This window comes from Larus michahellis, chromosome 8 (assembly GCF_964199755.1).
Source record: "Larus michahellis chromosome 8, bLarMic1.1, whole genome shotgun sequence".
In the NCBI taxonomy this organism is placed as follows: Eukaryota; Metazoa; Chordata; class Aves; order Charadriiformes; family Laridae; genus Larus; species Larus michahellis.
This window is the reverse complement of record NC_133903.1, coordinates 26817414-26840719: the sequence shown is the minus strand read 5'-3', so window position 1 is coordinate 26840719 and position 23306 is coordinate 26817414. Positions and strand designations below refer to the sequence as shown.

Here is a 23306-nt window from a genome sequence, read left to right as displayed (position 1 = left end):
TTCGCACTGATTTTTGCACCACCATTTTCCCTCTCCCACCTTTGCTCAGCTTTACCCTTGGCCACCCTCCAGCTGGGCACACCACCACCCTCCCACAGGGTCCCCTAAGGACCCCTCCTGCCTGATTTGCCTCGTTAGGCAGCCATTTCTCATTAAGATTCCTGGCAGCCCAGTGCAGGGGGACTGAGGGGACCCTCTGCCACTGCAACCCAAGGCAGGGTGGAAGGGATCAGAGCACCAGGCAAAGACTTAGCTCAGCACAAAACCAGTGGCAAAACCTTCCCACCCTGAAAATGTGTCCAGCTCTGAAGCCCTCAGCACAAGAAGGACATGGACCTGTTGGAACAGGTCCAGAGGAGGCCATGAAGATGCTCAGAGGGCTGGAGCATCTCTCCTATGAGGACAGGCTGAGAGAGCTGGGGCTGTAAACAGCCTGGAGAAGACATGGCTCCAGGGAGACCTTAGAGCCCCTTCCAGTCCCTAAAGGGGGCTACAGGAAAGATGGGAGAGACTCTTTATCAGGAAGTGAAGCCATAGGACAAGGGGTAACAGTTTTAAACTGAAAGAGGGGAGATTTAGACATTAGGAAGAAATTCTTTACGGTGAAGGTGGTGAGACACTGGCCCAGGTTGCCCAGAGAGGTGGTGGAGGCCCCATCCCTGGAGACATTCAAGGCCAGGCTTGATGAGGTTCTGAGCGACCTGATCTACTTGAAGATGTCCCTGCTCACTGCAGGGCGGTTGGACTAGATGGCCTTTAGAGGTCCCTTCCAACCCAACACATTCTATGATCCTATGAAAATATAAGGCACTAAGGACCCGAGTCTGTGCAGCTGGGGATGGCTTTCAGACATAAAAGCCACTGCAGCTGAGCTTTTCCAGGGGAAACAGCAGCAGCTTCCCACTCTCTCTAGGCATGGAGCACCTCTAGCACTCTGGGGGCTGATTTCAATCCCATTTCTGCTATTTCAGGCTTTGGTGAACGAAGTGAGTGCAAGATGCTGGGCTGTGTTTGCTCCTGCAGCGCACTGGGAGGGCATGCTGGTCTGGGGGTGACGGTGCTCCCTTCTGGGGTGCTGGGGGGAGCCACCTTCCCCGCCACGGCTGGGGCTTGGGTGCTCTGCCAAGGGGAGCTGTGCTTTTGGGATGGAGCCGCCCAGACAAGCAGCACCCACCACCAGCACATTGTTGTAGGACACAGGAGATGGTGGGACCCTCCGTTCACCTTGTGCTGTGTCCTACAGAGCCTCGACCCACACCGGGTAAGAGCATGGCTTGAGCTGTTCATCACTTAGCTCAGCTTTCTGCTTACTCAGCTGTGGGCTCCTGCCAAAGGAGGGACTGGCTGCTCTTGGCTGACACCGCAGCACTCGTGCTTCCTTCCCTGGGGACAGCCATTAGCGCCATTAGCTCCGTCCCGCTCTGCTGCTCTCCCTGATGAGTGCTGGCCCAGGGAGGGGACATCACATCACTCAGAGGAGCTCTTGGCCAGCAGGGATGTATCCCTGCTTCTGTGAGATGCATTTTGGGCTGTTTCCCCCAGCATCTTACTTTAGGTCAATTTTGGGGGGGGCGGGTTCTTCCCACCTCGGGAGCCCCACAGCCCTTCTGTGACCTCCCTTCTCTGCAAACCCCTCTTCCCAGACCCATTTGGCGTGTCACAGCCATCACCCTAATCCTGTGTGACATGCTGGGGCTGGCCACCTCGCCTTTAGTGACAGTCAGGTGTTTCTAACCACGCAGCTAAACCCTGATGTCCTGTTGCAGGAATGGAGCGAGCTGGCCCGGGCAGGACACGCTCCTCAACTCCTGTACTTCTTTGCCCCCTCCCCCCCGCCATCCCCCCGAAATAAGGGCATCTCCAGGCGGCAGTGTGAGCTGGGGGGGTGCAACACCTCCTGTGTGCTCAGCCCTGCCTCCCGGCTGGGGTGGCAGGTCCTCTCACCCTCCAAACCTCCCCTGGTCCTGGGACAGAGCTGGATGAGGAGCACACCAATCTGAGTGTCTGCTGAGCCATCTGTGGCTTTTCGGGTGCGTCTTTGTGTTCCCTTCCCATGGAAAGCTGATTTATCTGCGCTGTACTCCAAAATAGCTCGAGTGTACTTGTGGGAGAGACTGTGGAGAGCTGGCTTTTCTTTCCCCTGAGCTGGAATACGAGTGCCATTCTGCACCATGGTTGTGTGAGCTACAGCCTCCAGCACACCCTATGAGCCGCTGGCCCTGCGCAGGGGCAGGACTGGGAGAGCCCAGCTGGATTCAGGCTCGCACTAATTTGACCTCAGGTCAGCTTGAAACGAATTAGGGCACACCCAGTGCAAATCCTGAATTGGTACGATTTATATATATATAATAACTACACACTGCTTTCCAGTGAATGAGTTACATGTACATATGTACATGTACATACACACCCCTTTTGGAAATTTAAACAAGGTCTTGAAACACAATTAACAATTCGTCGCCATACAAATCTGCCGCTGATGCTGGCGTCCCCTTCTCCGTTGAGCAAGGAGCCATCCCTCCGGTTCACGCGCAGTTTGGCCTACAGTGCTCGGCTGAGCATCTTCGGTAAGAAAACAACGCGGGTAAGGAGGAAGGAAAAGAACGAACCTCTTCAAACAAACACAGGGCACATCTGTCCCCTCTCTGCTAGCGGACAGACACGCTACACCGAACAGCAGCTCCTAGGAAGTCATCACTTATCCCCCTGTCTTGCCAGACAGCATCCACTGCAGGCAAGATTATAGATGGACTGTTGGAAGTGATAGTAGATGCTAAGATCCCATTACAGGCGTCATTTCTTCTGTCAACACATGGGGAGTTTATAACTGCAACTTCTGGTCGGTGATGGTGAGCTCCCAGAGACGAGGAGGCTCCTCGGTGTCAGGTGATACACGTTTCCATGGGCTGGAGACAAGCCATCACGGCAGTAAGTGTTTTGGGTTAGCACTGTTTGGTTTGGGCAGTGCTCACCAGGGAAAATCCTTGGGAAAATCTACATTTTTTGGGTGCAAATGCTACATATCAGGAACATGGAAAAGATTTGTGAAGCCTAAGCTGAGCGAGGCCATCCCACCTTCCCTTCCCCTACTGCACTGAACGTAGTAGAAAGCAGGTATTTTATCTTTTTTTTCGTTATCCGCTTAGAAATTCATCTAGTTGGGGAAAAAAAAAACCCAACAAAAAACCCGAAACTGAATTATCCATGCTAGGCTCATGCTTGAATGCCAGCCCTGATCCTGAGCCTCGTGCTCCATCCCCAATTTAACCAGGAATCAGCTCATCACCTGAGCGCGCCCAGCAGCCAGCGGGGTTTTGCTGGCAGCTGCTGCCTTTGGCTCACTTCACCCCTGCAGACTAACAGGAAGGAAAACGGGATGGGTAATTTAATCCCATCCCGCTAGAAGCAAAGCAACGCACCAGCCCGCTCGTCCTCTTCTCTACGTTTAGCCCAACAGCGTATTAAAGAGCTGCCGCTGGATTCTCGCCAGCCCCTACTTAGCTAAACTACCTGACTCTGCAAAATAGCACAAAATTCTCCGTTCTGTGCCATTTCTGATCCTTGGGAGAATGACCCACATTCATCAGGGAACTTGACCCTTTGGGCTCACAGGAAGCCAGTGTAATTTGGGAAAGTGGATGGAGAGATGAAGGCCTTCGTGTGACATTGGGCATGTTTCCTGCGGACATAGTGCAGTCCAGAGCCTCGGCTCGCCACTCCCTTCGTCCCTCCGCTCTAAGCCCATGAACAGTAACGAATAAATCTGTCCCTGCTCACTTATAAATAGTTTATAAAAGGTTCATAAGTGATTTCTAGATGTTTTAATGAAGAGTTAATCAATTGTTGCAGGGCCCAACAGGTCAGCAGACTGCTTATAGCCATCAATTACAACGTCTGCTGATGAGCTTATAAGCAGCGGTAGGACTCCACTGATGTCTGCAACGGGCTGGTCGCATCTATAAAGAGTTAATAAATAATTAATAAATGATGCGAGTGTTCTTAATTAAGAGCCGTAGAAGGCCACTGGAAAAACGCATTCTTGGAAAGCTACGGGCGACACAGTGAGCAAACATCCGTACTTGGGTTTGAATCCCTGCCTCCGAGCAGCAAAGCTGGTGGAGAGCTGCCAGCCCAGCCCGGTGGGCAACCTGGCTCCCCAAAAAGCAGCAAATCTCCTTTGTTCAAGGCAATCCAGCTGACTCAAGAGAAACTCTGTGCCCGCCACGGGCTGGAGCAAGGCAGACCAGCCCTGATCCCCTCTTTGAGCCGGGCAGTGGGATGCCACCTCGTCGCCAGCAGCTGCAGGAGCATCCTCCACACGCTGGCAGCCACGAGGCAGGCACCAGGAAGCCAGGAAACACGGATGCTAGGAAAACCAAGGAGAAAATTCCCAATTTTATGATGCCTCTGGACGTCAAAATGCTCTTCCCTGCCGGCCAAAGGGTGATTTGGGGTGAGCTGCTGCTCCCCTGGCCTCAGCATCCCCCTCCTCCAAGGGGGGAGGATGCCACACAGAAATGCCGTCCCCAGGAGCTGCGCACTATAGCGCCATGAAGCAATAATGCATACGGTGTTTGGCCTCCTTAGCAGAAGTGCTTTATTATCATTAAATGCGGAATACTTCTTGGATGATAAAAGCAATTAAGTGTAAAAAAAAAAGGTAATGATCCATTCCATATTGCGTCCAAAAGATATGAAAATCCCTCATAAAATTATCACCCTAGCCCAGAATTGGACCTAAATATCTTTATAATGTAAGACAGAGAACTTTGCTTACAGTCGGAACATTTATAAGGCATTCAATTAGCCACAGGAGGGTTTCTTAGTATTCCCCAATTCTCCACGAGCACAGAGGCAATTACAGGAGATTCAAACTTTTTAAATTAAACACAAAAGACAGGAGAATTTGGATAGAACCTGTTTCCAGGTTCACCCTGCAACGTACGTGCAGGGGAAACTTCATGCCGATCAGGCTTAATTTACTGCAAAATTTAGTTCAGAACCAGAACAAGGCTCTTCCTGCGCCTTTGCTGGAGGATCCTTCTGCGAGGGAAGGGGACAGGGACGTGATATACTACCCCATGAGCGGGTCCCAAGGATGCTCCTGTGGGGGGCTGGGGCAGGGTACCACTCCCGGTCCCCCTCCTCCCCTGCAACACCCCCGAGCCCTTCGGCAGGCTCCCATCCCCCTCGAAGAGCCACTCTGGGGGTGCCTGTCACGGGGGTGGGACTCCTGTCCCCCCTGCTGCTGGCCCGCGTGTGCTGGCAGTGGCTGTGCACGGGTGGCAGTGGGTGTCCGTGGCACTCTCAGCCCCTCCACACTCCTCCATGCATCATCGTGCGGCGCTGCCATGCCCAGGGACTAATCTCAGCTCAAAATAAGGTGTATTATTTGCAACGGGCCATTAATGGTGAGGGTAATTAATCACAGCAGCAGATGAGCGAGGGACGTGATGGATTCCCTCGTTCTGACATCTTTAAATCACAATCAGTTTCTCCTTCCAGACCTGCCCGGGCTGAGCCAGGAGGGACGGGCTCAGCGATGCATCGCCCAGCCAAACCTCCCCACAAACTGATGCCGTGGTGGGAGCCCCTGTCCTCACCCACCCCACCGCGGGGCACCGGGGCTCTCCCACCCTGGGGGAGGGCAGCGGGAGGGAGGAGAACTTCTCCCAGTGCCCGGAGGCTCTGATCACTGCCTCCTGATTGATATCTTGAGGGCGTTTCAATGGATCACGATGGCAGGTCTGTAGTGCTGCCAGGAAACACCATTTTCTCTTAAGGAGCAGAGCGCAGCAGGTCATTTAATCTCCTGTACCTGCTCTGCTCCTCCAGCAGAGACGTAGGACGGCACCTTCCCCCATCCTTCCTGTAGCCCCCCTGGAAGGGGCTCTAAGGTCTCCCTGGAGCCTTCTCTTCTCCAGGCTGAACACCCCCAACTCTCTCAGCCTGTCCTCACGGCAGAGGGGCTCCAGCCCTCGGAGCATCTTCGTGGCCTCCTCTGGCCCCGCTCCAACAGGTCCATGTCCTTCTTGTGCTGAGGGGTCCAGAGCTGGATGCAGTACTCCAGGTGGGGTCTCACCAGAGCGGAAACATCCAAACCTTTCCTATAAACCCAGCCCTGTTGGAGGTGGCTGGGCTGTGCGTAGGGAAAAAGCACGCAGGGGAAGGAAAGATGACTGAAAGGTGAAGTGAAAGTTAATATAGCTGCATAAATGAACTCAGACACTCGGCACAGGGAGGAGGCAGGAAAGCATAATGCTGAAAAGTGCTTTTTTTTTTTTTTTCTGAAAAGCAAAGCTCTCTGCTTTTTCCAGAGCACTTGAAAACCTGAGCACATCCTGACTCCCTCGGGGCATTCCCTGGAAACCTCTGGCATTCCCTGAACGCCCTCCATTGCTATCAGGCAAAGGGCATGCAAACCATTTAATCCCACACTACAGCGCGTTTTGACACCGCTGTTTTGCCGGCGCTGAAACCACCACGGTGGAGGCCAGCTGCGGCAGGCAAGGGAGGCAGGGCTGCAGGCAGCATCCCCTGCCAGCATCCCCAGGGCCTGACACCCCCCCTCGCCGTCAGCGTTTCCTTTTCCCCAGGGTGATGTGTTGAGCCCAGCGATGCTGGAAGTCAGCGTTCAAGCCACGCTTTGGCATTCCCCAGCTGCTGCTGCCCAAAGAAATCACGCTGACTGCGTGTTAACGCGGCAGGGCTGGGAGCCCGCGCTGCCTTCCCCGTGCCCAGGCCAGGACCAGAAGGATTGCCAGCGTGCAAGAGATTCCCCACCGGGAGAGCAAGTGCCAGCTCTTGGGGCACGTACATTCATCACAAAAATAGGGGAAAAAAAGAGCGCATTTACAGATATATATATTTTTATATATACGCTTATCTATATGTATGTCATTATGCTAAGTCATGGTGAGACAAAGTGGATCGGACGCAGTCTTGCCGTTCTAAAATTAGGTTTTATGTAAAGCAAGTATTCGCCTCATGTAGGGCAGTTAGTGTTAAGATTTATTTTCACCCTGACTTGTATTACTGCTTGATATGATTGGGTAAAGCCCAGGGCACATGCATATCGTTGCCACTCATAACATATACGTGGATTCATGACGGATCTCGCAAGCTGAATTGCCTTGCAATCCTTTCTGCCGCAAAAAGCTTAATAAGCATGTAAGTCTTAGAGCAAAAAAAGCCCCTGTGTATTTGCTCTGCAAGAAGAGCTCTTGAACGGAGCTGCAGGAGCCATAGGAAGCGTTACACCAGCTGCGCAGCATTCATTACCCACGTGGGCTCGTTTCTAAGAGCAGGACCCATCGTGTCCGTGGGACTAACAGTGGGTGACAGGGCAGTAAATGTTAGTGGAGCACGTGTATAAACTCTGGGACAGCCCCTGACTTCCCTTTCCCCAGACCAAATTCCCAGTTCATTTATTTACTTCAGTTCTTTAACCAAATGCCTTTGGCAAAGGCGCTTCACTGTTATTAAGAAAGCATAAATTGAACCCTTACGAACATATATGTGTGAACCCCCACGCTCATGCAGGAATGGAAATATGGTTACCATCAACAGGCAGAAATAGTGATTTTAATAACGACTTTTATGTCCCCTGGAGCTTTCCCGACACGGTGAGGAACGTGTCCTCGCGGCGGCTCAGGTGCAGGGCTGGGAGCAGTTACTTGAGTCCAGGGGTGGCTGTCATGGGAATATGGCATTTATTTCATGGAAACAAAAGGCCTGTCATCAACAGGAGCCAAGGAACTAAGACTGCCCGCGGAGAGCGAGGAGAGGAGACACAAACACAAGGGGAAAAAGCACCCACTTATCCCCATGTGAGGGAAAAACAGGCAGGGGTTGATTTCTGCTGCAGAGAAGCAAGGATGACGGGAAAGGCACTGCACGCACCAGGGAAGCTGCTGAGAAACAGCCTTGTTCAAGACACCTCCACCGGTCCTTAGAGAAAAAAACTCCTGACAAGAGATGGAAGAGCCACAGCTAGCTAAGGAGAAGGAAGATTTGGGTTTATGGAAAGGTTTTCTCACAAGGAGAGAGAGAGAGATGCATGAAGGACCTGGGTTTCTAGGGTCAAAACTGAGATGTGACACTCTGAGGGAAAGACACAACCTGACACAAGCAAGAAGATGCAGGTGTATCCACTGAGAGAAAGAACCTGACCAAGCTACATGGAGGAATTAGGATCACTGGCACCTGCTGAGAGGCCAGGTAGTTTTAGAATTAAAAGGAACACGGCGAGGGTTTGCTATACCTCTCCCTGGGAGTCATTTTGGAGTAGTGCTGCTGGGTCTGATACTGTTTTGCAAGAAAATACTTTCCAGGCAGAGACTGAGGTGCAGGTGCTCAAACCAATTCTGTTTGGATGTGGCTGGAGCAGGCCTTTTACCTGCCAATTACAGAACTGACATGAGGAGATGTTGCTTTTGTTGGCTTTGTAAGTAGAAAGAACACTATAAAAGCGCCAGCTAGAGAAAGTAAGCTTGGGGTGAGCAATTGCCACTGGCTTCAGTGTAATTAAAACAGAAAGGTATGAAAAATGGGCTGGTAAATGAGGGCTCCATCCTGAAGAGGAGAAACTGGTTGAAGGGATCTCCAGCCTCCTCCATGTGGGTACTTTTGGGTTGTTTGGCCTCAGCTTCAGCAGGGGCTGTTGGCAGCCCCATCCAGGTCAGGAATGGACCTGGCTGGGGTTGCAGAGCCACTGTCCCATGCCGTGACACGCTGCACGGGGTGCCCACCTGGCACAAACCCTCCCAACCAGCCTGGTAAGGCAGAGGCAGTGCAGATGAATGCAGCGGGGCCGCAAGCACCAGGACGGCTGCTATTTAAGCCAAAGGACTGGGTTGTCGCAGGAACAGAAGAGGATAAACTGGCGATGGATCAACTTGGGCTGGAAGAAGGAAGTATGGAGCTTTGGGCCAGCCCTGGTGCAGAGGACACCAAGAATGGGAGTCGGGGTTTATTCCCAATTTTTCCAAGGAGATGGCAGGACCTGGGGCACCAGGGCTCTGGTCTCTATAGCCTTAGAAGTCCTACAGACCTACTATTGCCTTCCCCATGCATCTTGCTGTTGTGGGGCCAAGGGCTCCCTGCAGGACACTGCACTCTTCCCTCCCAGCTCCACTGGAACCTGTTAACCCCGCTTTATTTCATACATGTGCTGCTTTTTTATTATTTTTTTTAAACACACATGGCATTTCTTTACAACTGTCAGCATTGACCTTCATAGCTTTCATGGTGATGAGCATCACAGAGGAGCCTATAAATAACATGAATGTGCCACACGCTGGCCCTTTCATGGGCCCCACTCTTTTTGATTTACTTATATGCAAGATATTTTACAGGACAACCCAATTAAGCTTGACAGCCGGCTGACGATGAATTCCTGCCCAGCGACGGCTTGCAGACACTTTGCATTAAACCTGACGACGTGATGCAGAAGACCAGTAGAAGCTACCAGTGGGATTTCGCATATGTGCTTGCTGATACCACTGGAGACAGCAACTAAAGGACCACCATGCTGCAGGAGGCAGGCAGAGCTCACCATGTTCCACGCCGAGAAGCACCAGGCTGTGTTTTTATGAGGGATCCTGAACTCCCAAGTAAGTTTTATGAGGGATCCTGAACTTCCCCGCTGGATGCGTGGGGCATGCGTTCCGTTACAGGGTCCCAGAGAGTTTCTGGGATGCTACAATAACATCCCACACCGGATTGCAGACGTTTTGGCTACAACTCAAGCTGAGGAGGTCGCTCTGCTGTGAATGTAGTGCAAAAGTGTGGTCAGACACCCCGAGCTTTACAGCGGCTTTGAATTTTGTAGGAGGCCCCTGTGGAACTAAAAACCCTTGATCGGGGGTGCCTCAGTGGCATCGGTACCCACTGCCGATCCAAATTCGGTCCCTTTGCCTGCAGCCGGGCTGCTCACCTGGGCTTCCACCACATCTTCCAAGACGTGCACTCCTCACACAGCACCCACCATAAGTAACATCTCACTTGGCCGTTTTCACCCGATACCTCTGTCATTCCGGCAGTAATCCCTATATTTCAGAGGGGTGAGGCAGAAATAAAACAGCAGACCCGGAGCTTCCGCGATGTGTGTGTCTCAGCCCCCAGTAAATCCTAGCTATTCTGGGAAAGCCTCTTTCACTCCCACTAGACCCACTTCCACTTTTCCTCCCGACAAAATCAACAGCAGTGATGGACAACCCTCATCCTGGAGCTGCTTGAGCCAGCTGTCCTTCCCAGTTCGACAGCATCTTTTCCTGCCCCGCCAAGCCAGGGGAGAGCATCCTTGGCAGGGAGAGCTGAGAAATGATGTTATTCATTGTGGAAATAATCAAAATCGCTTTCTGTGTTGTTCTCCGGGGAAGGCAGTGCCCTGGATCCTGCCCCACCTCTTCGGAGAGGCAGGGAGAAGGAAGCCCCCATAGCACCTGGGGGGGGAAATACAGGCCCCTCACTTATAAATAAATGCAACACCATTTTTTCTGCTTTTTCCAGCTGCAGCTCAGTACTGGATTTCAGGCCCAAATATCCGTTTTCAGATTTTTTGATCTTGAATGATTTAACAGCATCGAGGAAGGCAGGTGCCTCATAAAATCAGTCATTCACCTGAGAACCCGATTTTTCCAGCAATTTTTCAAACAGAGAAAAGTTTTGATCGGCTGCGGGTTTGATGTTGAGCTGACACCTGAACCCGGGTGGCTGGAAAGTTAATGAAAAGCAATGAGTCTCAATAATGCGATCTAAACTACGCGAGCTCTGCGAGTATTTGACTTCAGCTTTATAAATTCCCCCCAAATTCACATTAAGGGTGCTGGTTCTCTCTTCCCCTTCAGCGTTTTCTCCTTTGACGTCTGCTGCGTTTTCCTCTACTCTTTCTTCCCTCTCCCCCGGATGGCTTTATTTTGCCTTTTGCCAAAGAAAATCGAGCGCGGCAACAGCTTCCCAAAGATCTTTCGCAACTATAACTGTCCTATGCTCCCCTTGCTAGGTTTGGGTGGGAAGAGGGGGTTCAAAGCCACGCTCCTTGCTTCCTTTGAATTTGAGGCAAGATCCGTGTGGGACCGTGAGGCTTTGCTGCCAAAGCCTGGTTACACAGGAGGGCAGAGCGGAATTAATTAAGTAGTGATTAAGCCCTACCGTGACCTCCACTGGAGGCACAAGCGCTGCCCAAAGTCTAAGGGCACGCGATGTGACGCGAGGTGAAAAAATCCTGCTGGCTATGAGGTGGGATGAGCTGCGTAGCCACAGAAAATGCGGGAAGATTGGAAAAGCTACGAAATCGAAGGAGAAACCAAAGAAAACATGAGATTGAGTTCTACCAGGGAAATAAGAACTGAAGAAAGCAGTGAGTGTACTGCTGTAACTGCAGAAGGGATGGGGAAGGGCGGAAGGAAGAGGGTCCCCTTCCCGTGGAGCTGTACGGTCACGCTCACTGGAATTTAAGATCCATCAGGGGAATTCCAACAGCAGCAAACCAGAAGCTGGGTATTTTGCACAGGGATTAAAAGAAAGCTTTAGAATAGGAGCCAATGGCTCCACAGGTAAATTAATTACGTGGAAGCTGCCCAGGAAAAGGATGTGTGGCCGCAATGAAAGCTTCATTAGCCCCACTGGTGTGCGGTACCAGCACATTGGGAAGCCGAAATGTGTGGAGCAAGGGGAGGTGTTGATGGGCAGAACTTCTGTGTAGCAGGTTCTTCTGGAAATGCAGGAGAGCCACCGCCAGCCAGCATCTTGCTCGCAGAGGGAATCGGCAGCAGGAGCTTAAAATCCAGCTCTGGAAGAGAATGGCAAGGTTGCAAACAGCAGCAGCTGCTTGGATGCAGAACCTGCTGAGCCTCTGCGTGAGGAACTCGCTTACGTGCTGCCAGCAGATCGACAGGAATTTCTTGTCCTTTTTAAACACAGGCAATACAAGTCCACAGGGGTCAACCCGGGCTGTCCCGGCTTTAATAACGCAAGAACTTGGGATCTTTAATAATTACGTTTCCACCAGACTACGCTTCAACCTCGCAGTGTAAATGGCGGGCAAGGGCAGGGGGTGGCTATAGGAAAGCTCAGCTGAAATACCTGAATTGGGGAAAAAACAGCCACACACAGGGATTAATAGCGGTTTTCTTCTTAACCGGAGTTACTAGCAAGTCCCCAGAGATGCGCTTGCCTACGCGGGTAGCGCTACGAGCCGTTTAATGGGGCTAGCCCAACAACGACTGCCCAGAGCTGCCAACGTGCTGGGGCAGCGTAGCAGCTTTCTACCACCCACCTGAGCAAGGCCAAAGCGCCCTCAGGCACACACAGCACCCCACGCGTGCCCAGCTACTTCAGGAGACAAGATTTAAATGCCAGGAGTGCAGCAGGGCCTGCAAATGCACATCTCCCCCCCCCCAACAATTGTGCAACAGCTGCTGCAGTGGTAGGAAATGGAGATTCCTTTCATTTCAGGGGGGCCGCAGTGTTTCTCAGACCCTCCCAGCCCTGAGAGCATGGGAGGTTTGGAGAGAGCATGTTTCCACGGCGCTCGTCTGTTTGCTCCCTTCAGCCTCACAACCTGAGGAAGAACCGCTTGGCCCCAGGGGAACCGAGGACTCGTCCCCTCTGTGGCTGCAGGGACCTGGATCCGCTTCCTACGGGAGAAGGGAGAGGTGCGATAGGCTCATGGGAAGGGATGAAGATTTCCCTACGTATCCTTGAGCACCAAACCCGCCTTTCAAAGCAGGCTCTCTTGGATGCTCTGCACAGCTGGGCTCTCACACGGGTTTATCCGCAGAGCTGTCACAGCCCCAGCCGCTGCTTTGCAGCCAGATTTTTATATTCTCTGCTGATTTCCCAAGGGTCTTCATTTGGGCTCATCATCCCCACAGGGATCAATAGGACTGCAGCTGCCGTCCTAGCATCTGCAGCCAGCTTTGCTGAGCAACAGTGTGGTCTGCTGGAGAAAGCAGGGGCTGGGAGCCAGGAGCACTGAAAGCCGGCCCAGCTCCTACCGGGAGCCTCCGCCAAGGGCTCGGTTGAGCTGAGCAGTGTCTTTGGAGACATCCAAGGCATGTCCCAGCCAGGCATTAACACCGGTGACCTCGTCTCCGTCTGATGCTCAGGGAAAGCATGGAGAAGCCTGCAGGGGGAGGAGGCCAGGTGGTGGTCTGCACCCTCCGCATCCCACCCCTGGACCTTCCCTTAGCAGATGGCTCGGACTTGTGAAGCTGAACGCCGAAAGGCTACAGTACCTGTGGCCAGGATCGAGTGAGAGGAACCTAATTAAAATAGCCGGCGTAGTCCTACATTGCGGCGCTGGGGAGGTGTCTGGAAAGATCTCCTCAGCTTCAGCTCTGGGCTTTGGGTAACGCTGGGGGAGAAGCCCCTCTCTGGGGAAGTCCAGTGTGTGCCGCTGGCTGCAGAGCCCAGCGCCACTCGCTAGCAGAGCCCTCCCCATCTCCACGAGTGCTCCTGGCCCTTGCCAACCTCTTCTTTCTAAAAACCTGGTGGAATTGCAGGTTCAACAGCAGGCTGTTAACAGGCATACCAGTAGCTGTCTAAGACAATGTGGAAAATATACGCGTAACTGTGGGCGAAAATCTTATCTAGGATCAGCCACATTCCCTTTTGTGGGGATCATAGAATCATGGAACCATAGGATTGGAAGGGACCTCTGGAGATCACCTCGTCCAACCCCCCTGCCAGAGCAGGGTCACCCAGAGCAGGTGGCACAGGAATGCGTCCAGGCGGGTTTGGAATGTCTCCAGAGACGGAGCCTCCACCACCTCTCTGGGCAGCCTGTGCCAGGGCTCTGCCACCCTCACAGGAAAGAAGTTCCTCCTCACGTTGAGATGGAGCTCCCTGTGGTCAAGTTTGTGCCCGTTACCCCTTGTCCTGTCGCTGGGCACCACTGAGAAGAGCCTGGCCCCATCGCTTTGTGTTTCAACACTGCTTCCCAAGTATTTGTATCTATGCCAGGTGTAACCTGCCTTCCTTCACTCTTTGCTCCATGGCCACTGTGCTCCATGTGCGATGCAGGCATCGCCCGGCACAAGGAATCAAGCCTGATGAGCAGCAGCAAAACCTCTGCTAAAATAACCTTATAACGATGCCATCCTGGCCCCTCTGATGCGGAGGAGCTACACCCCCAGGGAAACACGTTTATTCCCCTGGTCACTGCACAGAGCCACGTACTCAACAGTTTCACCTTCGGCTGCTGCCGGAGCTGGGCCTGACCCACCAGCACGTTTCCCTGCTACGTGTTCCTTCAGCTCTAATAAAGCTCCAGGGGGAAAATTAAGGCTGCAGTTTGTCAGGTGGTTTTGTATGCGGTGATGGATTCTGCATCTAGTTATTAACCTCTTGCAAAAGCTCACTGTTATCTTGTATGGAAGTAATATTAGGTTAAACAGCTGTTGATAACTTATCTCCCATTATCAGCGACTTCATTCAAGGCCAATATTTACTCACATCCAAGAAGCGTCGCTGTATTCCCAATGGCATCCTTTATGGAGGCAAATGAGAGCAGCTTTTAATCGATTTTGGGTACTTAGGAGGCCTGTATTACCCAAGCGCCTCCTAATCTTGAATGCGTGGCACAAGAAAACTCCTGGGGATGACAAAGCCTGGACTCGGTCCCACAGTCTGGGAAGGAAACCTAATTTGGAGGAGGAAATGTAACCTGGGGGAGGAAACCTAATTTGGGGAGCATCTCCTGCAGGCACAAAAGGTGCTGACCCAAATTCCCCACCGCTCGCGCTGCTGCTCCTTCCCATCCTTCCCCCCGCAGACGGCAGGTCCCAACTGCCGCGTGACCCTTTCCATCCCCTTTTTCACCCTCTAATGACAGCCCATTGACCCAGGTCTCAGAAGAGACATCCCCTGCCACTCCGCTCCATCATTCAGACCCAGCGTAGGTAGGTTCCTCTTACATGAAAAAATAAATCTTTGTGCTCCAGCTGTGGAGACTGTCAAGAGCACGTCAGTGGTTTACTTCATGGTATTTTTCCAGGGAATCCATTCTCTTCTTCATTACTTTTGCTGATGCTGTAATAGTATTGCAAAAAGCCTTAGGCAGAGACCGAGACCCCACTGTGCTGGACGTGGCAGAAGCAGAGATCAGAGAGAAGAATTTGCATTCAAGAAAATGAGATCCCTGCAGCCTAACTTCTCCCACCAGTATTTACCGGGCATGATCTTGCAAGTCAGGCCTGGGATGGGTTTCTGGGTTTAGATCCCAGGCGTTCCCCATCCGCGCCGGTGCTTGATGCCCCCAACCACGCTACCGCGGCACCGCTCAGAGCGCTCAGCGGTGGCACGGGCTGTCCACACATGTGCTCCTGCTTTTCCCTGCCTTTTCCCTGGCGTGAAAGCAGAGCTTCCCAGTGAGCTGCGCAGTCCGGGCTCTGCCCGCAACCCCTGCTCGGCTCCACTCCACCGCTGGTCCACACCGCAATGAGAAATTACACCTCAGCGATCGCTGGGCTGTTTTATGAGGCCATTGCAGTTGGTGGAGTCCGTCGAACCGAACCCAGGATCTGTAAGCAAGCGGCAGCCCCAGGAATGGCCACGGGCTGGTGAGAGCCCATAGTTAATGCTTAGTCTAAGCTGCAAGTGGCAGGTACGTTGTAAGTGTGTCCCCGGACTCAGTACCCAACTGCGGCGAGTTTATAGCCTTCGATATTGTTACATTAATCATAAGGAATCTCCCCATTCCTTGGAAATACAGCAACAAGCTCTCCAGGGCTGGTTTCGGTAGTTTTATTCCTAGGTAATAGCCCTCTCCCTCATTTATAGCTATGTCTAGACACAAAGCGAGGAAGGCGCTATAAACACTTGACGTTAAAACCCTGTCTACCTCCTAATTCCTGCATTTCACATCCCGACCGTGCACCAAGTGCAGGGGTGTAAAGTCTGTGCTCGCAGACTGGTTCCTGTGCCACCAGAACTGCAGCCTGTTGTCCCCGGCATCGGAGCATGGCAGGTCCCCAGGGGCAGCCCAGGGGGTCCCCAGGGGCAGGGGGCCGTTCGCTCAAGTCCTGCAATCTGCCTCAAGAAAACTGCCACGTGGGAAGCAAAGAGCGTGCTGCAAACCTTCTCCGGGAGATGCAGCAGGAGCAGCTCTGCTCCGGGTGGCATTTCTCAGCACTGCCCTGCCAGGCACCCTCTGACCACATAGGGCAGCGTGAAGAGGAAGAAATCAAACTCACCCGTAAACAAGAGGAAAGAGAGGAGCTATTTAATCCTTTTTTCTTTTTGGGGGATGCTAATTTGTTATTGATCAAAACCAACAAAATTAACATAATGGGATGAAATCCTAAAATGTTCAAGGCCTCTACGGACGTCAAAAAAGTTTAAATATTGTGTTCAATGCAGCCATCGCTCCAGTGGCACCACCCCAGCTGTACCTCGTACAGCGGGAGCCTCTCTTCCCAATTTAAGTCCCTCCAGGGCACGCGAAATAACTAAAGCCTCTGAGGCAGACAGAGGATGGTGAGACCGGTCGGGGAGGACATAACGCTGAAGCCTGGGAATGACCCAACGTCACCGCGACTGGGCATACCACAGGGAAGGAGAATTAAATCACAGCCCTACGGGAGATGATGGTGATGCTGCCCAGGACCAAGCACCCGAAGGGGGGAAGGAGCCTGGGAAGGGGCTCATTAGTACCATCACGCCTTGGCCATGCCGGGCCAGCTCGTGACCACGCGTCCTCGTGTAAGCGTCACACAAGTGTGGCACCTAAAACTTTGGCCTGGGCTCTTGCAGAACAGCTTGGCTGGGTGAGCCAGCTCACACCACCGGTGACAAACCCAGCGGGCAGAGAGGCAGTCAGGGACTGATGGCCGGCGAACCTGCCTGTGATGACTCTGCCGCCAGCCAAGGTGGTGACTTCATCTCATGACGCTAGTTGTCACCAATTATCTTCCAGCCCTTGGGTGTATTCATGCGCCGCACAGCACTTTGGAGCCTTAAAGATGAAAGGTACTTTCACCAGCACTTCAGTGGCTTGTTTCCTATTATAGGTCTGGTTTTGACGCTCCCCCACCCTCTTATCTAACTTTCTCTACAAAGCTCTTCTCACTTTTTCATCTTTCTTCTGTGGTCCCTAGCCAGAGGGAAAAAAAAAAAAAAAACAACAACAAAAACCCATATTTATTTCCTTTTTGGAAAGCTCGAGATTAATCAGACACAGTGGTCTGGGGAAAGGAGACTTTCACAAAGGTGATTCTTTAACAAAGAAGTCTGCATACTTTTCTGTAAACTCCTCTCTTCAAAATGGCTTGGTGCTTAAGGAAAAAAAGGCCTTTGTGTTGGTTTTTTTTTTTCGCTTTTAACGAGCCTAGCGGATGTTTTAATTAAGTTGGATAGGAATTTTCAGAATTACTTGATGTGAAAATGCGAGCCCATAAGAGCCGCCTTTGATGCTCGAGTTATGTTTTAAACACTTGATGAGTCCTGCAGAGCTGTTAATCCTTTTAGCATAGCTAATAGCTGTTGCTAGAGTGCTCAGGAAATCCTGGTTTGTTTGTGTCTCTGCTGAGCTGGAGGCAGCAGTCCAACCTGGAGCTGCCTGCCGCCCCCAGCCCCAGCAGCCCCCACCGGGGGTGGGGGAAGAGGACACCTGGGTCCCCCAGGGTGGTGGCTGTTAGATGGGAGCCACAGGGATCTCCCAGCACATCTAAATGGGGGGGATGCCGGACCGCTCCGAGCACCCGCTCGCAGGAGCACGTCCTGATGGCATCCCGGAGTTGTGCCAGGGTGAGGACAGTGGTATGTGTAACCCACCCTGTCCCCCCCCTACCGCCCAAGATGGGTCACCCGCATGTGGTGCCTGGTGGGAGCTCAGGAACGGTGCAATCCATTGCCGTGGCTAGAGTTGCTGCCTTAAAAGAAGAGCTTTCCTTCCCAAATATTTTGAGTTCACCTCCCTCTCCAGATCTGGGGAGCCACCCCTCACCTTGTGAAAAGGCTTCCCTCTGCTCTACAGCTCTGGATTTGCTTGAGGGACAGGTAGGGAGGAACTGACTTAGGGGAAATGCAAATGCCTTCCACAAAGGATGCTGCAGGGAGAGATGAAAGCCAACTCCATTTGCATTAGTTCCGTAACTCTGGATGTTTTCCCTCTCCCTTTTAGACTGGAGTTCACACACACACACACATTTTTGCCACAGAGCTATTCCGTTGCCAGCTGCTCCTCCCAGGAGTTTGAAGAAATCCCTATTTATACACAAAGCTACTTCTCACAGCACCAGCAAAGTGAGAGGCAGAGGTAGCCCCCCAGGTAGCCATGGTCCAGCAGAGCCCAGCCGTGGCTTTCGGGGCCAGCACGAGCGAGCTCCGGTCCCCCCTGTGCACAAAGGGGGACACCCTGAGCCTGCGGCAGGACCCACACCTCCCTCCTGCCGCCGTCCCAGTCACCAAATGAAACCCAGCCAGACGATGAGCTCCACCACAGCACCTGGGCCGTGCTTTTTATGTGGCCCATAGTGAAATACCGGTGGCAACCCATGAATTTGTTAAAGCAGCAAAACAGGCGCAGGAAAACCCTCTCTCTCTGGATCTCTGTGCTAAATACGCAGGGCTGTCTCCTGGGTTGGTGTGTGCCTGTACACGGCACTCCTGGGGGACATCCCACTGATGCCGCTGCCTTTCCACGCCGAGGCGGCAGAGGAGCCAGGGCCCAGATGCTCCGCTGGGTTTTCTTTGAAGAGCTGCTCGGAGTGCCTGCAGCACGCAGCAGGGCGCCTGCAGCCAGGTGGGGACACGGGGACGCGGCAGCAGGGACTCCAGCTCCAGACTGGAGCTCCAAACTGCAACGCTGTGCCAAACCATGCTGGCTTCCCCAGCTTGCCACTCTGAAACCCTCCTCCAGCATTTGCACGGTGCTTTGTATTTATTTCCCTTATTATTTTTTTAAAGGGAGCCGGGGGATACTGCTCTCTGGCATCAACCCTGGCTCTGCCAGGTCCAGGGGAGTTTAAGAACAGTTATGCCCAGGCAGCCTTTGAAGCCACAGAGGTAAACGGGACGGGGCTGGAGCTCCTAGTACTGCTAGTGTCTTAACCAGAGGCGATTTTCTGTAAAACTGGCTTAAACAGGCAGCCAAGCATCTGTTTTCATTCTGACAGCAAAAGCTTTGCATCGGGAACCAGAGAAAAAAACCATTTTATATTCAGCCTGGGCTACTGTTGGTTGCAGCAAAACCTGTAGAGAGCCCTAAAACTGCAGGATCCGTGCTTATTTCACCTTACATTGGTGATGCTCAGGAGAAGGGGATTTCTGGAGCAGGATTCTGCATGCAGCGATCAGACTCTTTGCACTCACTTCCAGTCCTGCAGGTGAACCTCTGCACCCGACAGGCACCTGGGGGAGAGGGCGAGTGCCACCTGCGATGTGCGGCTGCGGGGGGTGGATATCCCGCAGCCTGAATGGAGCCTGGCACAACAGTGGATCAAGCAGCTACCCAGGACCCCCAGGGCTCAGCAGGCTGGGGAGATGGGGAGGGGATGGTAGCGGGACTGGGCATTAGGGTGGGCTCAGGTGATGGCGGCTCACAGCTAAAGAGGCATCCAGATTCCTAGCAAAAACCACCATGGGACACCTAAACCCTCGTGCCAGCGGCCCTGCTGCCTGACGAGTAGTATGACAGCGGAGTGTCTGGAGTGAGGACTCTGGATCTGACCCCCCCTCTGGCTCAGGAGCATCAGATGAGGCTCCCCAGACGACACGCCGGGCTGAGCACAACTTCCGCGGGGATCGATACCCCGCACCCACGGGAAGTCACGGCTCAGCTGCACAGCCCGTCTGCCCGCTGGATGGTGACAGTCTGCCACCGCGCAGGAAAGAGGGGGGAAAGGCTGCAAACGGGGATCTTCCAGGCACGGGAAAGCTTCCCCCCACCCACCCACCAAGTAAAATCCACGCCCCACGGTGCCAGCAAGGCAGGGGCCCCGGCAGCACCCACGTCCTCCCATGCACATCAGGTCTGCGGGCGGGCAGCACCTCTGCTAGCCGGGTAGGAGAGGGGAAGGTCCCACTCAGAACGCGCTCACCACCCCAGAGGAGGGTTGACCCCCCTCCCCGTGCCCTGGGGTGACATGCCGGGCTGTGCCACCTCTCCCCCGGGCTGTGTCACCTCTCCCACGGACTCTGCCACCTCTCCCACGGACTCTGCCACCTCTCCCACGCTGGCTTTCCGAGGTCTACCACAAAGGGGAAGGGCTAGTGCGGACACCGGGAGCATCCCCTACCCGCAAGGTGAGGCCCCCCCCGGCACTCAGCCCCGCTGCGAGGAGGGCCGGAGGGAGTTCACGTTCCCTGGAGAGGACGGAGATCAACCGCGGCTCTCGCATCCTCCAGCTGAGGCCTAACCGGAGAGCATCCCGGAGAGCATCCCTGAGACCGGGATGGCCACCCGCCGAGGCGAGGCACCCGGCGCCCCCAGCCCTGCGAGGACCCCCCCCCGTCCCGCGGGTCCCACCCCGGGGCTCCCGGGCTGAGCCTTCGTTTTCCCGCAGCCAACTTTGGTTCAAAAGCAACAGAGGCTTCTCCCGCGTCAGCCCAAGCAGCCGGCTCCGCTCTCCCCCCGCCGACCCTCCTTATGGGGGGGGGGGGGGGGGGGGGGCGCTTTGGCCGCAGCCCCCGGCACCCCCCCGCTGCGGACGGACGCTGCGCGGCGCTGCCCGAGGGGACCCCGGCCCATGACTTTCCCCCGCCGGGGAGGGGGCTCGGGGGAGCCGGCGGCACAGCGGGGAGCGGAGGGCGAGCGGCTGGGCGAAGGGGGGGTGAGGGGGGGCAGCCCCATCCCTGCAGCATCCGATGGCGGAGAAGCGTGGCGGGGGTGGGGGGAGGGAGGGGAAGACGGTGCCCGGTGGGATCGCAACGGGGTAAACTTGTGCCGCGTCCGGAGCCCGGCAGGAGGCGGGGGGCGGGGGGGAGGAGGGGGGGATGCTCGGAGAGGCGCCGCCGGGGCGGCGAGGGACTCCCGGTGCTGCCGGCGATGCCTTACCTGGGGGGGGCTCTCCGGGGGCTGCAGTCCGCGCCGTAAATCCGTGTGCCGGGCGCGGCGCCGGGCGGGCGGGCAGGCGGACGGGTGCCCCCCACCCCCCCCACTCCCGCACCCCCCCGCCCCGCCGCCGCCGCCCCGGGGCCGCGGAGCCCCGTCCGCCCCCGCCGCTCAGCCCCGCGGCGCGCGGCGCCCCCGCCGCCCCTCCTGCCCGCCCGCCGCCCCGCCTGTCCGCATCGCCGCCGCTGCCGTCGGGGGCTGCGGGCCGCCCCGCCACCGCCGCCGCTCGCCGCTCGCCGCCGCCGCCGCTCGCCGCCGGCCCCGCGGCCCCGCGCCGCGCTCCGCCGTCCGCGGGAGGCGCGCTGGGGGCGGGCGGCGGGGCGGCGCGACGGTGCGGCGGGGAGAGGAGGGGGGGCCGTGCCCACCGCCCCCTCCGCCCCGCGCCGCCGGGAGGGGGACATCTGCGACCCCCCCCCCTCCCCCGAGCCCGCCACCCTCTCTGCAGGAGCCGGGCGCAGTCCCGTCCCCCGGGACCCCCCTTCCCCGGGGCTGGGGTTTCCTCCACCGCCATCCTGCGGTGCGGGACCCCCATCTCCGTTCCTGGCAGCCGAGAGCGACCCGTCATCTGGGATCCCGTCCCTATATGCCGCGGGGGGCTGGGACTGCTCGCAGAGCTCGGGACGCCTGTCCGCGGCCCTGGGACCTAAGAGCAACACCAGAGTCCACCAGAACCTCTCCTCCATCGCCCCCCCGCCCCATCTCCATCCCCATCCCTGGGGGTTGTGGTCCCCAGCCTAGGAGGTCCTGGAGCCTGGGGTCCTAGGAGTCCTCAGCCCCAGCCCTTGGATCTGGTCTCAGTGCCAGAGCCCAGGACTCCCTGTGACCATCCTGGGGCGCTGTGACGAGTCCCAGAGTCCGGAACACTGTCCTCAAGCCCTTCTTCTGGCTGTGAGCCCAAGGTGGCTCACCTGCTCCCCTGGAAAATGGGGAGGGGGCTGTCCAGTCTTTTCCCCCACCCTATGGCCTGTCCCCCGTCGCAGAGGTCCTACACCATGCCATGGGGAGCCCAGGCCAGGCGTGTGCCCTCAGTATCACTTTCCCAGTGCCGCTCCTGCCCCTGCCATGCCTTCCTACCTCTCCAGCCCTGCCCAGCCACGGACACGATGCTTCAGCGGGGGCATTGCTGTGGCAGCTCTGACCCCAACGGCACCCTGCCATAGGTGGACTTTGGTGGGAGTGGGATGGGATGGGAACTGATGACACAAGAAATCTCTCTCACTCCACAGACTTTTAACAGCAGCGGCTTAGGTGCGCTGAGCCCTTTCCTAGACATCCAGCCTCAGTTTGCGTGTTTCCTGGGCTGCAGAACCAGTGGCCCAGGAGAAGTGGCTCCTCGGTGAGTTTGTCTTTGTCACTGAGGATGTTCAGCACCGAAAGGTGAAGGGCAGAGGGAGGCCAGCCTGCGGCCCTGCTCACACCCCTCCTACCCACAGGATCGCAGCGCTTTGCCAAGAGGGAACCATCGCACTCTTTGCAAAGGAAATTGCTGTCCCTTTGTGGCATGAATGGGGGACCCTTGTGAGATGCAGAATTGGCTGGCCCAGAGTCTCCCGCTGGCTCTCAAGCAGCAGTTACCCCTGACAAGGCTGACTGGCTCAGCTCCCTGATGTGGCTACCATTCCTCCACACTGGGATGCTAACTACTGGAAAATTATCGAACCCGTGGCCAACAGCTTCTCAAGGAAAAGGCTGGAGGCTGCTCTGGAACGCCGGGCTGGGCATGCATCCCCGGGGGGGGCTGTGAGTGCCAGCAGAGGTGGGGTGTCTTCACAGCCCCTTGCCTTTAGCCAAAGCCGCTCCAAATGAACGAACACTCCGCAATTACGGATGGGACTGCGTGAGAGGGGGGCCCTCTCTGGCAGCTGAATGGAAGCAGATTAAGGCAGTGAGTGTGTTTATATGAATATGAGCTTAATCCACTCACCAGATCAATCAAAGCTGCAAGTGATGCTTTTCCCCTGGAGTGCCTTGCTGCTCCTGTGCCTGTTCTACATGGCTGCAGGAAGAGAAGCTCAGCAGCTGCCCTCCTGCATCTGGACCTGCTTTATCTATGCAGGCCAGCCATGACCCTAATTTCCAACTATATTAACGAGCAATACCGTAGATTGCTATGAGGGACCTGTGGCCGTGCCAGGTACGGCAGGATGGCCTTGCTTGGAGTCGGACCACCAATAACATAGTTGGGATGTGAAGCCTTGAAAAGCAGGGCGATTTAGAGATCTCTCTGTGTACTCCTGGTCACTTATCA

The 23306-nt window shown here is 55.1% G+C and overlaps 1 protein-coding gene across 1 annotated transcript in view; it reads right to left on the bottom strand.

The window, feature by feature from the left end:
• The window catches only part of TMEM121 (transmembrane protein 121), a 37365-nt gene extending 16245 nt beyond the window's left edge, over positions 1–21120 (bottom strand). The window contains exon 1 of the mRNA XM_074597147.1: positions 21002–21120. The gene's annotated coding sequence lies outside the window, so the exon portion shown is untranslated. The remainder of the gene's footprint in view (positions 1–21001) is intronic.
• Between the last annotated feature and the right edge of the window lie 2186 nt (positions 21121–23306).